The sequence below is a fragment of the Camelina sativa genome, chromosome 5 (assembly GCF_000633955.1).
Source record: "Camelina sativa cultivar DH55 chromosome 5, Cs, whole genome shotgun sequence".
NCBI lineage: Eukaryota > Viridiplantae > Streptophyta > Magnoliopsida > Brassicales > Brassicaceae > Camelina > Camelina sativa.
Window position 1 is genome coordinate 7,978,993 of NC_025689.1, and position 14,053 is coordinate 7,993,045.

The window sequence follows — 14,053 nt, forward strand, 5'->3', positions numbered from 1 at the left end:
CATCATGTGGATGAGGTGCTATGGATACTGATTAGTTATACATTATCTATTTATATTTGAATAATTGTTCGCTATAATGCGGATGGTTAACATATCTAGATGAATACTTACTTTTGGATGATCAGAGAAAAATATATGAATACCTAATTATCCAATTATAGTTGAATATTTGTTAATTGTTATGTGGATGCTAAAAATGTCTTATTATGTGGATACGTATTTGTGGATACTAATGTCTTATTTGTGGATATTTATGTGGATACTTATTCTAAAATCAAATCCACATGGATGATGAGTTATACACGTCCACTAAAACCTACTTGTGTTTTGGTGAAACAGTCGTTGTTAACTATCAAACCATTTTAACCTCATCATATCCCCTAAAAAACTAAGTATGAGACCGTTTATTATATCCTATACTAAACTCTAAGCCCTAAACCCTAAAACCCTAAACCCTAAATCCTAAATCCTAAATTTTAGATCATAAACCATAATCATAAATTTAATTTCATAGTAATTGTAACAAATGTAGCCAAATCTGAAGATTTTTTACTAGAAAACATAAAACTGATGATCAATAACATATGAAAAAGATTTGATGGATGATAATATATACAAGGTAGTAGGTACCAACCTGCACTATGTGCGGGATATAAATCAATTTAAATAAAATATTATGAATAAAATTATTATTTGAGATTTAAAATTTGTTTGTATAAAACAATAAATGTAAGTAAAGTTTTTTTCGTTTATTCAAATTTACATTTGTATTATGTAAAATATGTTTCACCCGTGAAATATTTGAACTTAGAAAAGAATTTCAAGGTGGTGTAGAAAGTTTTGATGTATTTTTGTGTTTCTAAAAATCAAATTTACATATTTTATGTTTCACATTATTATCTATATCACTATACCATTAAATAGATAAAACAATATTCTAAAACTAATTGATTTAATTTAAACTAATCTTAAGTTTAAAAATGCGATGAGAAAAATGATAAAAGTGATAAATAAATGAATTTTTTTTTTCTTGTTTGTGAAATGTAATTTACTTTTAATAAGTAAATAGGTTATGAAAATGATAATTAAATACATTTTTGGATTTAGTAGTTTATGAAATTTTTCATTTTTAAAAACTAATAGAAAAAACATTGGCTCATAATATTTTAGTGGCATATTTATGTAAATAACTATGAGAAGTAAGGGTATTTATTAGAAAATGTACAGGAGCTCTGTGAGCACGATACCTCGGTTTTTTTGTGAGAGTGTTTCTCTATTAATATATAGGAGATATGGAACATGAAACTAAATAATCATAAACATATAAGCATCTGGATTTGATTTTGTAGATGATAAATATATCAAAATATAAAAATTTAAAAAGATATAAATGTGGCTAAGGAATATATATATTGTTATCCAATACTCAAGATTATTTAAACACATATATCAAAAAAATGGAGTAAGATAAACAAATAAAATAAAAAGTATTTGAAAAGAGAGAAAGAGTTAGAGAGGGTGAGAAAGAAAGATAAAAGAAAGAAAATAGAGTAAAAAATAAAAATAAAAGAAAGATGTGTGTTGAGAAGTAATGTGTTTGGAGAGAAAGAGTTAAAGGGTAAAAAAGTAAAACACTATAAGAAAAGTGTGTGGTGGTCGAAAAATGTGTTAGAATGCAATTTTTTTATATAAAAGTGTGTTAGAATGCAAATATTCCTTTACTTAAACTAATAGTGATATCTCTTGAAACTATAATTGAAGGGCAAACTTCGGCTAACCTTATTGCTAAGATGATAACATCGACGAGAGACAAAAGGTTCTATTCTTATATGGCAATTTTATCCACTTGAATACTGAACTTTTAAGTAGAAGTTTTTCTTTTTGCTGTGTCTTTTGTCTTCCTCTCCCTCTCTCTTTCATTATCTCTCTCCAACTGCAAAACAAGTTTGTAACATCACCTCAGAAAAAAAAATAACTCTCTCTCAGATTCTATCAACAATGCTACAAAGGACGTAGTAGTTTTCTCCATATCTCTCTCACACTCTGTATCTGGTTTTTTGTTCTTCTTCATCTCTCTCTATTCTTCTCCATATCTCTCTCTCAAGACCTCGTCATTATCTTCTATCAATGTTTAATGGAGTCATGGAGAGGCATACCTGACTTGGAATGTCTTATTCGATGTAAAGGAATTAATTGTAGGGAAAAAAACTAACTCATATTAAGAGATTAATTACTAAACTAACTCATAAAATGTGAAAGTTAAATGAGGTATTTTCTTGCATAAAATACCTTTTTTGCTTTGTTAGAAAAAAATTAAAGTCAAATTTACCCTCTCAGCATTTAAAAATAAAATAAAATAAAAATTTCGAAAGTCTGTCGGATTTATAGATTTTGAAAATCTGTTGTGACAGATTTGTTTGTGTACGACAGATTTCTTTTAAAGATAGTTACGACAGATTTATAGATATTGGCAGATTTATTTTTCACGACATACACTTATTTATAATGACACCATAGACTTTTATAATATATGGCAAGTTTGATATAATGTCTGGCAGATTTATTTTTCACAGTTATTTCAGATTTTTTTTAATTAAAAATCTGTCATAATGTGAGAGATTTTTTAATTGAAAAATAATTATTAGTTTGACGTCTAGTGATAACAGATTTGTTTTACGTTACGACAGATTTGTTATTTTAACCAAAAATCAGTCATTTGATAACAGATTTATAAACGTTTTAAAAAATCCCTAAGTTGACCTACGTGAAGACTATATGTTATGGTAGATTTGTTTACGTTGTGATAGATTTTTTTTTTTTTGTATTTCAAAAATCTGGTGTTTGATAGCAGATTTATTAGATGTAGAAATAGTGATAACAGAGTTGTTTTATGTTATGACAGTTTTTTTCTTCCAAAAGTCATATTTTTGTACATCATCAAAGATATATATTTAAATCATATTCTTATAGTATATATCATATTTATAAATATTTTTTTAAACATCATATTTTTATAAATCAAAATTTTAAATCCTATTTTTATACATCATTTATCTTTTTTACCAATTAAATTTCATTAATTTTTTATACATTATGTTTTCTAACTATATTTTTATATATTATATTTTTAAAAATATTAAATATTTTTAAAACCTCATAATTTATACATTATATATATATTTTTAAAGCATCACTTTTAAAAAATTTTATTTTTCTAAATCATTTTTTTTTTGAAGTTTTAAATATCATATTTTTTTTACATTACATTATATTTTTCATAAATCATATTTTAACAATATTTTTATACATTATATTTTTGTTATGTTTTTATAAAACTTATTTAAAAATAAAATTTTAAACATCATGTTTTTGAATATTTTTTTACATTATATTTGTAAATCATACTTTTATATATTTTTATTTCAATAAATCATATTTAAAATATATATTTTTAAACATTATATTTTTTAATCATGTTTTCATCGTTATATTTTTTTATTAATCATAGTTTTAAATTATATTTGTATAATCTATTTTTTTATTAATCATATTCAAATTATATTTGCATACATTATATATATATATATATATTTTTTTAAGTTTGAAAGAAAAATTTGGTGGGTTTTTAGTCTTTCTACCTAAAAATTGTGTCATTCTAGTAATGAGATATGATGGAATGTTAATCTAGCAATTGATTGCTAAATTTGGGTCAAACTGGTCTATTTTTACTTTTTTTTTCCTGCAAAAAAAAAAAGTTCCCACCAAAATCGAAAATTTTTTCCGCCAAAAATATTGAAATTTATACCTTTTAAAAACATTGTAAACGCTTTTAAAAAACTTTTAAAAGGTTTTTAAACACATTGTAAATGCTTTTAAAAACCTTGTAAATGCTTTTAAAAAGCTTTTAAAAGCGTTTACAAGGTGTTCAAAAACCTTTTAAAACCCTTTTAAAAATCTTATAAAAACTTTTACAAGGTTTTTAAAAACATTGTAAAAGCGTTTACAAGGTGTTTAAAAACCTTTTAAAAATCTTTTTAAAAACTATTTGAAAACCTTTTAAAAACCTTTTAAAAACTTTTAAAAACCTTTTAAAAACTTTTAAAAACCTTGTAAAAATCTTGTAAAAGCGTTTACAAGTTATTTAAAAAACCTTTTAAAACTCTTTAAAAATTTTTGTAAAAGCCTTTACAAGGTGTTTATAAGGCTTTTATAAGGTAGAAACCTTATAAAACCTTTTAAAAACCTTGTAAATTTTTTTTGGCGGGAAAATTTTTTTGTCGAAAATTTTGACAAAAAATATTTTGGCGGGAAAATTTTTTCGAAAAATTTTTAGCGGAAAAATATGTCGGAAATTTTTTGGCGGGAAAATTTTGTTTTTCTTTTTATTGAATAAAATAATTTTCATCTAAGTGTAAAATGGTCATTAAAAATTAAAAGATGGCGAAAATAAAAATGGCCAGAAAAGAGGGTATTTTTGAAAAAGGGTATATCAAAAGGGGTATTTTTAACAAATTCTCATCATTTTTTGTAGTATTGGTTAATTTTTGATTTATAGAAAAGTTTATATATTTTAAATTTTGTATAATAAATAACCATACCAAAAAATATTGACAATAGTGTTATTTTGAGCTATAATTTTTTTTGAGATTCATACATTAGTATATATTTTTTGTGGTTATACATTAGTAAAACAATATTTTAATTTTAGAAAATTTAAGAAATATGATCAAAACTATTATTGATACAACCACGCATTGCATCGACTAATTACCTAGTATTCCAAACTGTAGAGTGTTAACTTTTCTAAAGGCATCTTGAATGAATTGAATGACATACGTACGTCTCTTATATATTACTAATTATTAAGATATCTTTTCTTATCGCTCTTAATCTAGGATCTTTAACATGTTCCTCAAAGTGGTAGCTTTCTTAGCCCGTCTAATTCGGTGAATGGAATAACATACGTCTCTTATATATTAGGTTATCTTCATTCTCGTTGTTATTTTTTGGAGAGCAAACATAACTTCCAGAAGACAGACAAAGCTCTGAGCGCAAACTAGTGGTAAGTACATCCGGGAGTGAGTATTCGAAGAACCTGCAAAGGTCTTATAATATTGCTGACGAGAGACCTCTCCAATATTATAATTAAGGTTAACCATATGTTCTGTTAAACAAAAAAAAACATATGTTTTGCATTATACTAGTATTAAGAATAAATTAAAAGCCTTAACACAATATTTTTACTTTCGACAGAAATATTTAATACTTAATGATGGCTTAGACCATGTGCATCGGTCAAGGACAATTTTTGGTCCTTCAAATATTTTATTCTTATTTTGATAGTTTCTTAAAATTGGTATGAGCATTGGTGTAGGACAAATTTTGGTCCCTCAAATAAATTAATCTTGATTTCATGTATTGACACAAATGGATTTTTTCTGACCATGTTGCTGCTGACAGTGAAATGCTTACAAAGAATCATTTTTCTGACCATGTTGCTGCTGAGCATTGGAGTATTTGTCTGAATCCACTAGTTTCTTCACTTCCCCTGCAGCACTAAGCTCCACTTTTATGATCCATCCTTCTTCATATGGGCTCGAGTTCACCTGTCAATCCAATATATAACCAAGAATCTCACCACTTTTGATGATTTAACCAACGTACATCAACCGAATCAAGAATCAAAGAATGTCACTCAAGAAACGAATGTACTTAGCCATATGCATTCCAAGTTTAAATCGAATCTGATGATAATGCTAACGAGGAAAGTAAAAAAAGAACTCACCAAAGCAGGGAATAGACTCGTTGTGTATTAATTAGGCAGCTGAGATTTTCCTGACCTTTAGCTCTAGCTCTGCCTTGAGCTCAGACTTGTTTATGCTTGAATCCACCAGAGATTCTAGAACGAGCTTTTTCAGTTTCTTCATCTTCAAAGTTTTATCATCGTTCTGTATCAATACAAATTCAACAATGTGTTACTGCATTAGTAATAATGGAAACTGCAAGCTGCAAAGTCTCTAGCTTTCTCTTTTTCTCAGCATGCGAGTCTCCATTTGCAACACCAGTGGAGACAGGTACATCCACTTGCTTCTGTCCGGAATCACCATTAGAAGCATTTTCGCTTCCATCCTTCTTATCCACCGTGGCTTTTGTGTAACATATACTGCAACCAAATACATAAATTACTCAAAAGCTGTCCTCACAAAATCTCATCAAGAGTCAAACAACAAGGCTTCAGCCCTGACTCACATTTGGTCCCTGGTGAAATGTGAATCAGTAGTACATATAAATCCCGATGAATCAAACTCTCAGAGGAATTATAGCAAACAGTTGGTGGGCAATAAAAGAACCCATCATTTCACAAGAGAACAAAAGAGAAGTCACAATCAGTTTTTTTATCCATCGTTTTCTCTGAAAATGATATAGAAACATTTAGACCACAAGAACTAGATATGGGTATAGTCAAATCTTAATCTAATCTATCTAATGAAATCAACATAACAATCGAAGATCGGGGGGAAAGAAAAAAGTAGAAAAGAAAGAACCTTTTGAGAACGGATTGGCTATCGACGGTTTTAGTCGGAGGAGTAGGTTGCTTTTATCCAGTGGCTACCGGCGTGGTCGCCGCCGGTATATTTCCTGTGTACCCATTTACCGTTGCCATCCTTTTTTTCGCCTCTTCTGATTGACAAACCCAACAATCGAAGTCGAAATTTCTGAAATTGAAATGCTTTCGTTCGAGGAGATACAGATTCACGATCGAATGAATTGAAAAAGAAGGAGAAGAGAGATAGGAGAGATAGAGGCTGCCACGTGTAAGGAAGGACGGAGAAAAATACGTCCCATATGAAGAAACGTATCTTCGCTAAATGTTTCATTTCTATTTAAATTTTTTTTTTTACTGAAGGATGCATCAAATACACGCCGATGCACATGCTCTTACACAGTAATGCATACTGCACGCATACGGTTGTCTCCTAAACCAAATCTCGTTCAGATTATAGTTTTAACTTTTAACTTTGAAATACGATTCAGTTTCATCATACACGCCGATGCACATGCTCTTACACAGTAATGCATACATGTTTTTGACTGCGTATATATAGACTGTTGACATTTTACATTTTTTAATTTTGTTTATATAAAACGTAAAGATAATGTTGGCCCGGCAGAATCTATTGGTTTGATGTGAAAAAAAAAAAAAACAAAACAAAACAATTTACAATGTTAATGAGAGAGGTTAAAATATTGGAGGAGACATGGGAACAATGTCAACAGTTTTGGGAAGTAATATTATTATTTAAATTAACAACTCATCTCCTAAAATATTTTTCTGAAATCACAAGCATATTGTAGAATTCCAAGGGAAAGAGTTAGATTCTCAATGATTTTCCAATTTTAGGTGCCTTAGGCTACAAGTCTACAACGACTACACACATATATGCAGAGTCTATATGTCTACTTTATAGAGTTTGTTTCAATTTTAAATGACTAGAAGACGAAATACGCATTAAGTTTTAGTTTAATGATATATTCATCATTTGCGTTAGTTATTAATGTACTTACTTACGTATTCCATTTTAAAATATTTTAAAATTTGTTATGTCCGTTTGGTGAATAAGCTGATGCCATCATGCCATGATTTTTGCAAATAATTATATATAGATGTAATAACAATTCGTTTGTGGACATTAGTATATTTTAATAATAATGCCATAAAAATTCGATCTGTTTTCTAAACACATTTTGTCCGTTTGTCGGCTTACCACGGCAGCGGGAATATTGGCGGCCGGTTTGCCCTCTTGATTAGTATATTTTTAGATAGCTGATTATTAAAATCGGTACGTACAATACCAGTTAATTAACAACAGAGAACAGCAGCAGCAAGAGAGTAATAACTTCGGAGCCTTATACGTAACTTCCCTAGCTACGGTACATATTATATTAATTTATAGTATACTATATATGTAGTATGATAGTATGATTTAATTTTTCTAGGAAAGTGGTTTAATTATTTGTCTCTATGTTCTTCCTGAATTATTAAAACGTGATTAGCTCGACGATTAAGGTGAAAAAGTAAAGAAGTCTAAAGTCTAACGTCTATCCACTTTTTCATGCAATAATTTATTTTCACGTTAATTAATACAAAAAAAACACAATACATTTCTTTCCGGTGCTTACACATCAACATTTTGGTAGAATATGAAGCTGACACATCAGCTTATTTGTTTACCAATGAAAACATTTCATTAATACAGTTCATATCTCTCAGCCAATAATAATTACCTTTTTGTTCCAAATCAGTTTTTTTAAAAAGTTTTAGAAACTAACACATCATTTAAATTGTGTAACCAATTAAATTATATAAAATAATAATCATCAATAATTTTCAATAACAAATGTTTAAATTTATAGCCTAAATTTAAACTAAATTAATAAATCATTTACAACTTTCAAAAATATAATAATATCAAACAAGTATATTAATTATTGTATGTCTATCAATATTTTTCAAAAATAAAGGTTTAAAATTATAGCTTAAATTTAAAATAAATTAATAAATCATTTACAACTTTATAAAAATATACTAATGTTAACCAAGTATAATAATAAAAGCAATCAATTCATATTAGTAAAATATAAATATAATACAAAGAAAATAATAATATAATACAAATAGAATATAAATTAAGAATAACCACGAATAACACAAAACCAAACTAAAGTAAAACTAAGTATGTGTATATTGACTTACATGGAATTATTATCAAACAAAACATAACAAAACAATTAGATTCTTAAAAAAGAACAAAAAGAAGGAAATAAATAACTTCTCTTTTTTTTCACAATAAATAACTTCTCTAAGAACCAAAAAAACTATATAAAAATTATGTGATTAAATTTGTATAAACTACAAAATAATACACCATAAAATCAAGCTACACTAATATATCTCCTACAACAAGTAAATAAAATAAAGTTTGAGATTAGTGTTGATAGTGATTTTATATATAAGAACACCAACTAATGATAAATTGAACAATATATAAGTTCCAAAATTGAAGGTTTTATATTATAGTTTAAAATCAGTAACTTAAAAATTACTTTGACAATTAACCTAATCGGTCGGCTAATAATATGTGAAATTGTTAGTAATACAGATACCATTTTCAAAAATACCATTTTTTGGTCAGTTTCATTTTTGTCCTTTTTTGCATAATTACAATGTGTTAAATTGATTTGTATATATTTTTTTAAGTTTGGATTTTCTGTTTTACCTTAGGATATAGTTTTAAAGGGTAGGATTTAATATTTGGAGTTTAGAGTTTAGAATTTAGTCATTTTGTATATTGAAAGAATGTATTATTAAAAATGAACAACAAGAGTTATTTTTGCGCTATGCCGCGGGAAAGGTTTGCGCTATTTTTGCGTTATGCCGCGGGAAAGGTTACCACTACAAACCTTTGTTCTTTTATGTACTCATGAAAGGACAAGGAAAGTATATAAAGAACAAAGGTTTATTCAAAACCAAAGAAAAAAAGGTTACCACTAGATTAATTTGAACCAAACAAAAAAAAAATCAAAATCTCTGTTAATCAATAATTACAAATTCTGTCGCCCAAAGTAAAATTATAAATTTAATAAAAGTATGTTTAACTGAAATTAATTATCTATATTACCAAACAAAAGAAATGATTATAAAGCCAACTATCAGTCTATCACTTCGTTTACTAACAAAAATAAAAGTTTTTTGTGAGATAGACGAAATCTAAAACTAGTCAATCACATGCCTATAGAACTTTATATTTTATATTTAATTCGTTTATAAGGACAAAAGAAAATAATTGCTGATGGCTTATAGATGACGATTGACGAGATTCGATCCTAAAAGTAAAAGACCTATAAACCGAGCTATATCCACACAACAATTTTTTTAAACTNAAAAAAAAAAAAAAAAAAAAAAAAAAAAAAAAAAACAGGAAAAGAAGGAAAAAATCTAATTGACCATTACCGTTGTCATGCGGCAACCCTTTGCTTTAGCAACAGTTATCAATAAACAATTTTTTTGATTAAAAAAAAAGGGAGATATATAGGAGGACGAGGAGACAAAAATTTCCTGATATCATACTAATCTAGAGTTATATAGTATGTACCATAATTGATTAGCGTATAAGAATCGACCTCAAATATTGACAAACAATTTGACTGCATAAATTGTTGAAAATATAATATTCTATGATCTTTTATCACCTTTAAAATATAATATTGTAAATGTAAAATCTAAAGATGTGCCAAAGATACAATGAGAAGCACATCGCATAATTTGTGGAAAATGATTACTTACTTATTCACACTTGCATGAATCTTGAAAGATCACCTAGAGACACAGAATATTAAAGGGTTAAAACCGTTAGGGTGTAACGCTATGTTTTGTTAGCAAGATTATGTTGTCAATGATAAGGTTGTTCTTTTTTCAAGTAGATGATTTTACTTTTTTGAAGTAGATGCCAATATTATTTGGTCTGGATTTCTTATAGACCAAATCCAGGGTGCTTCAAATTAGTATTATATGCCATTGTGGTCCAGAGGATCTCACATGTTGGGATTTACCTTTACTTAACTTTACTAATTTTATAAGTGATTAATTTTTTTTTATAAATCTTGTTTTCAACATAAAATCAAAACCAAATCTCAAAGAGATCTTATTTTGGCAAGGAAAAGGATAGGCACATATAGCCATATACAGTATATACAATAAGCATGTCTTTTAATTTACACGCGTATTTTTAACACAAGTTAGCCATATTTATATATTTTTAAAAATAAATATAATTGTGTTAAATTAGAAAATTTAGACGGTTTTACGTTTAATATTTGTTTTTTGGTTTTGGTTTACATTACAATTGCAATTAACATAATATTTTACTTTTACACTTGACTAGTCATTTTTCAAAATGTACTTTCCAATTAAAGTTAGTTAGATATATCATATATTTGGAAGCCCTTGTAAAATGGAGAAACACGAAGAGAGTCACTGTCTTAATCAATATTATTTATCATTGTATTTGAAACCCTACTCGTCTAACTCTTGCCAAAATCCAGAAATAAAACAATGTCACACATCCCATGTGACAATTTTTTAGCCGATGATGTGGACCTTGTGAATATTGATTAAGAAATTATTTGGTTAGTTTCCCGATTGAAACAAACAAGTTTCGTGATATGGGTCTAGAGACTTTTAAACATAAACAAAACAGAAAAGTTTCATGATATGGATCGCTTTTATAAAGAAAAAGTCTACCTATTTTCTTCTATTCTGCACTAACAAATAAAAAATACACACTAAATATAATAATTATATGCATATGTCATATATGTAGTGTGTATGCATATATCTATTGTTTATATTAATCATTCTCATTCTCAAAGGTTTTGACATGCCCACAAGCAATCTCACTTGCCATGTCTTTTTTGTTTTATATGTGTATTGTATATGACACTGAAGTGTGTACATATGTATAATTTTATGTTATTTTACGATACATGTCCATATTTATGTGTGTGTCACACATATCTAATTAAGTATATATCTATGCAGTTTTTTACCCAAAAAAAAGTATCTATTATGCACTTATGCAGGTACATATATATTATCTACCGATGTATCTATCCATTTCGTATCTCCATATTCGCGAGAAACAATATATAGTATAGCGATCTGGAACACTTCTTATAAAACAAACCTCAAATAAATATCGATATTTGTTAGTCACACCAATCAAAAAATTTTTGTTACACTTTCTGCTGCACCTCTTTAACTATTCGTAGGACCGTGCTTCTCGCCTTCTTGTATATTCCAATGTCATTATCTTCCCTACAAATTCTTGTAATAATTCCAATCAATTTGTTTAGAAATTTTTTTTTTTCTATAAAATATTTGTTTAGAGATTTCTCTAAAAGTGTATTTTTATTACTTTGCGTTAATTTTGGCTGAAGTAATTTGGCTATAAGAAGAGTCGAAATTGCTCAGCTAAAGTCTCTGTCTCTTAAAATGCTTATATACGTAAACCATAAAACCAGGTCATACCAAATACGATCGGGTTGGGGATTGGGTAGATAGGTTATTATGGATGGCAGCGGCCTAGCTGGGAAAGTGTACTTACCGAGTGAAGTTCTTGGGAATTTGACTCGGTCAACCTATAGTGCCAAATGGGTTTAAATCGAGTACGTAAGACATATTGAATGAGCTACCGTGCGTAATTTAAAAGATCTTCAAGAAATCATATTTGGGCATATGTTATGAATCTATATGACTGAGTGGGTATCATACATCGAGATATTTCAATTTTTTTTTTGGGCGTTTGTAATCTGATTCGACCTATCGTTTCCATTCACACACACAAACAAGTAAAATAATACTTATACAAACCCAAAACTCTCTAGAAGAGAGTCTAGACAGCGACATAAAATCAAAAGAAAGAACATATATAGTCTAAAACGAATAAGAAACATCAAACCTTCAGTTCCATGCAAGTAAAAAAATTTCAATGATGGAAGATGAAGTGGTTTGATAAAAAAAAAAGAAAATGGAGTGGATCCACGTATCTATCTGCTGTCTTTTGAAGACCATTCGACAAAAAAAAAAAAATTCTATCTGCTGTCTGCATGCTTTAGCCAACTTCTAAAGTATATGGACGAACATTGTTACATATGGAAATTGAATAAGTGTCAGTTCTTTCCATTTAAACTGACACTTTAGATCAAAATGCATGGAATATATATATGCACTTCACGTGGAAACAACCATTACCAAATAGCCAGCCCGAATGAAATTTCCAAATTTGGGGATAAATTAGAGATGTTCTTACAACCGGTGGTTTTACTTTCTTCAAAATCAATGAATTCAAGAATTTATTTGTATTTGTCCTTAACTAATAAAACAAACAAAATAATTTATTATTTTTCCAATTTATGTTTGGACCCAAAAAGCTGTCAGCGTCAGTAGAAGAAAGGACCCACGATTCCTAAATGTTGCCGCCTGTCCTCCTCACATCCTATGCTTTTATTAATTACACTGTTTTAGTTAATCTATTTTGTATCTCAGTGATCCCATCGTTTAATATTCTGTTTTTTCAATGGACCCTCGTGTTAATGTTAATTACAAGCTAAAGGCAATATTAATATACATCACTCATTTCTAAATACCAAACAAACGGACTAAATCATCTGATGTTATAAGCAAAAAAAAAAAAAAAAGATTCGAGGGTTAAATAAAATAATTGGAGTGATGTGGAAACACTAGTCCGTACAGAACATGGACCCCACGAGATATAGTACGTACAAGACAGAAGTCATTCCGATGTAGTTTTAAAGTTGGTTCGAGATTGGGATATAGTTAAACTTAGTTACCAAACACTTGGTTAAGATAAGAGATTGAGAATGAGAAGATAGAGATCGTAACGGAACAGTTTTTGTCCTTAGGAACCAACGAGGAAGAGGGGAATATCTCTCTGGGTTTATATTAAACCACAGAGGTCAGTTATGTTTTGTCTATTTTACCAATTTTAGCTGCCACAATTACGACTGTGTCCCCTCTTTCACTAAACATCAAGTATTTTTTTTTCTCCACATTTCATTCTCTCTAATTTTATAGTACAATAATAATTGAATAGAGTATATTAATGATGTTAATTGTATGACTAAGGTTCATAAATTTAAAACTTAACCTTGGGAAGCAGATCTATAACCCTAGAAAAAATGTTTGCGATGCAAGTGCATCACTGTTAGGACTTAGGAAATTCCAAATATGTTTTAAGTTAATTAGTTTTTAAGTTGTCAATCAATTAACATGATACTAGTGCTTACTTTGTTGGTCTAAACAGAGTTTGTTGTTCATCAAAAGTGTTCCGTTAGTAATCTCACATTTAAAGTTATAAGATTTATAAATTAATATGCAATAGACCAACTTTACTATATTTTCCCAATATGCTGTTGTAAACATTATGAAACTTCAAAATCATAGAGAAGTATTATATTTCTTGAAATATTGAAA

The 14,053-nt window shown here is 28.2% G+C and overlaps 1 long non-coding RNA gene across 3 annotated transcripts; it reads right to left on the reverse strand.

Moving 5' to 3' along the window:
- Nucleotides 5,372-7,003, reverse strand: LOC104786093. 3 transcript variants are annotated; one of them, XR_767453.1, is made up of 4 exons: nt 6,546-7,003; nt 6,250-6,411; nt 5,786-6,163; nt 5,372-5,606 (listed from the first exon to the last, which is right to left on the reverse strand). It is a non-coding gene; the product is annotated as an uncharacterized LOC104786093 (long non-coding RNA). The 3 variants fall into 3 exon arrangements; XR_767451.2 differs by lacking the exon at nt 6,250-6,411 and having other exon boundaries at nt 6,546-6,948; XR_767452.2 differs by lacking the exon at nt 6,546-7,003 and having other exon boundaries at nt 6,250-6,537.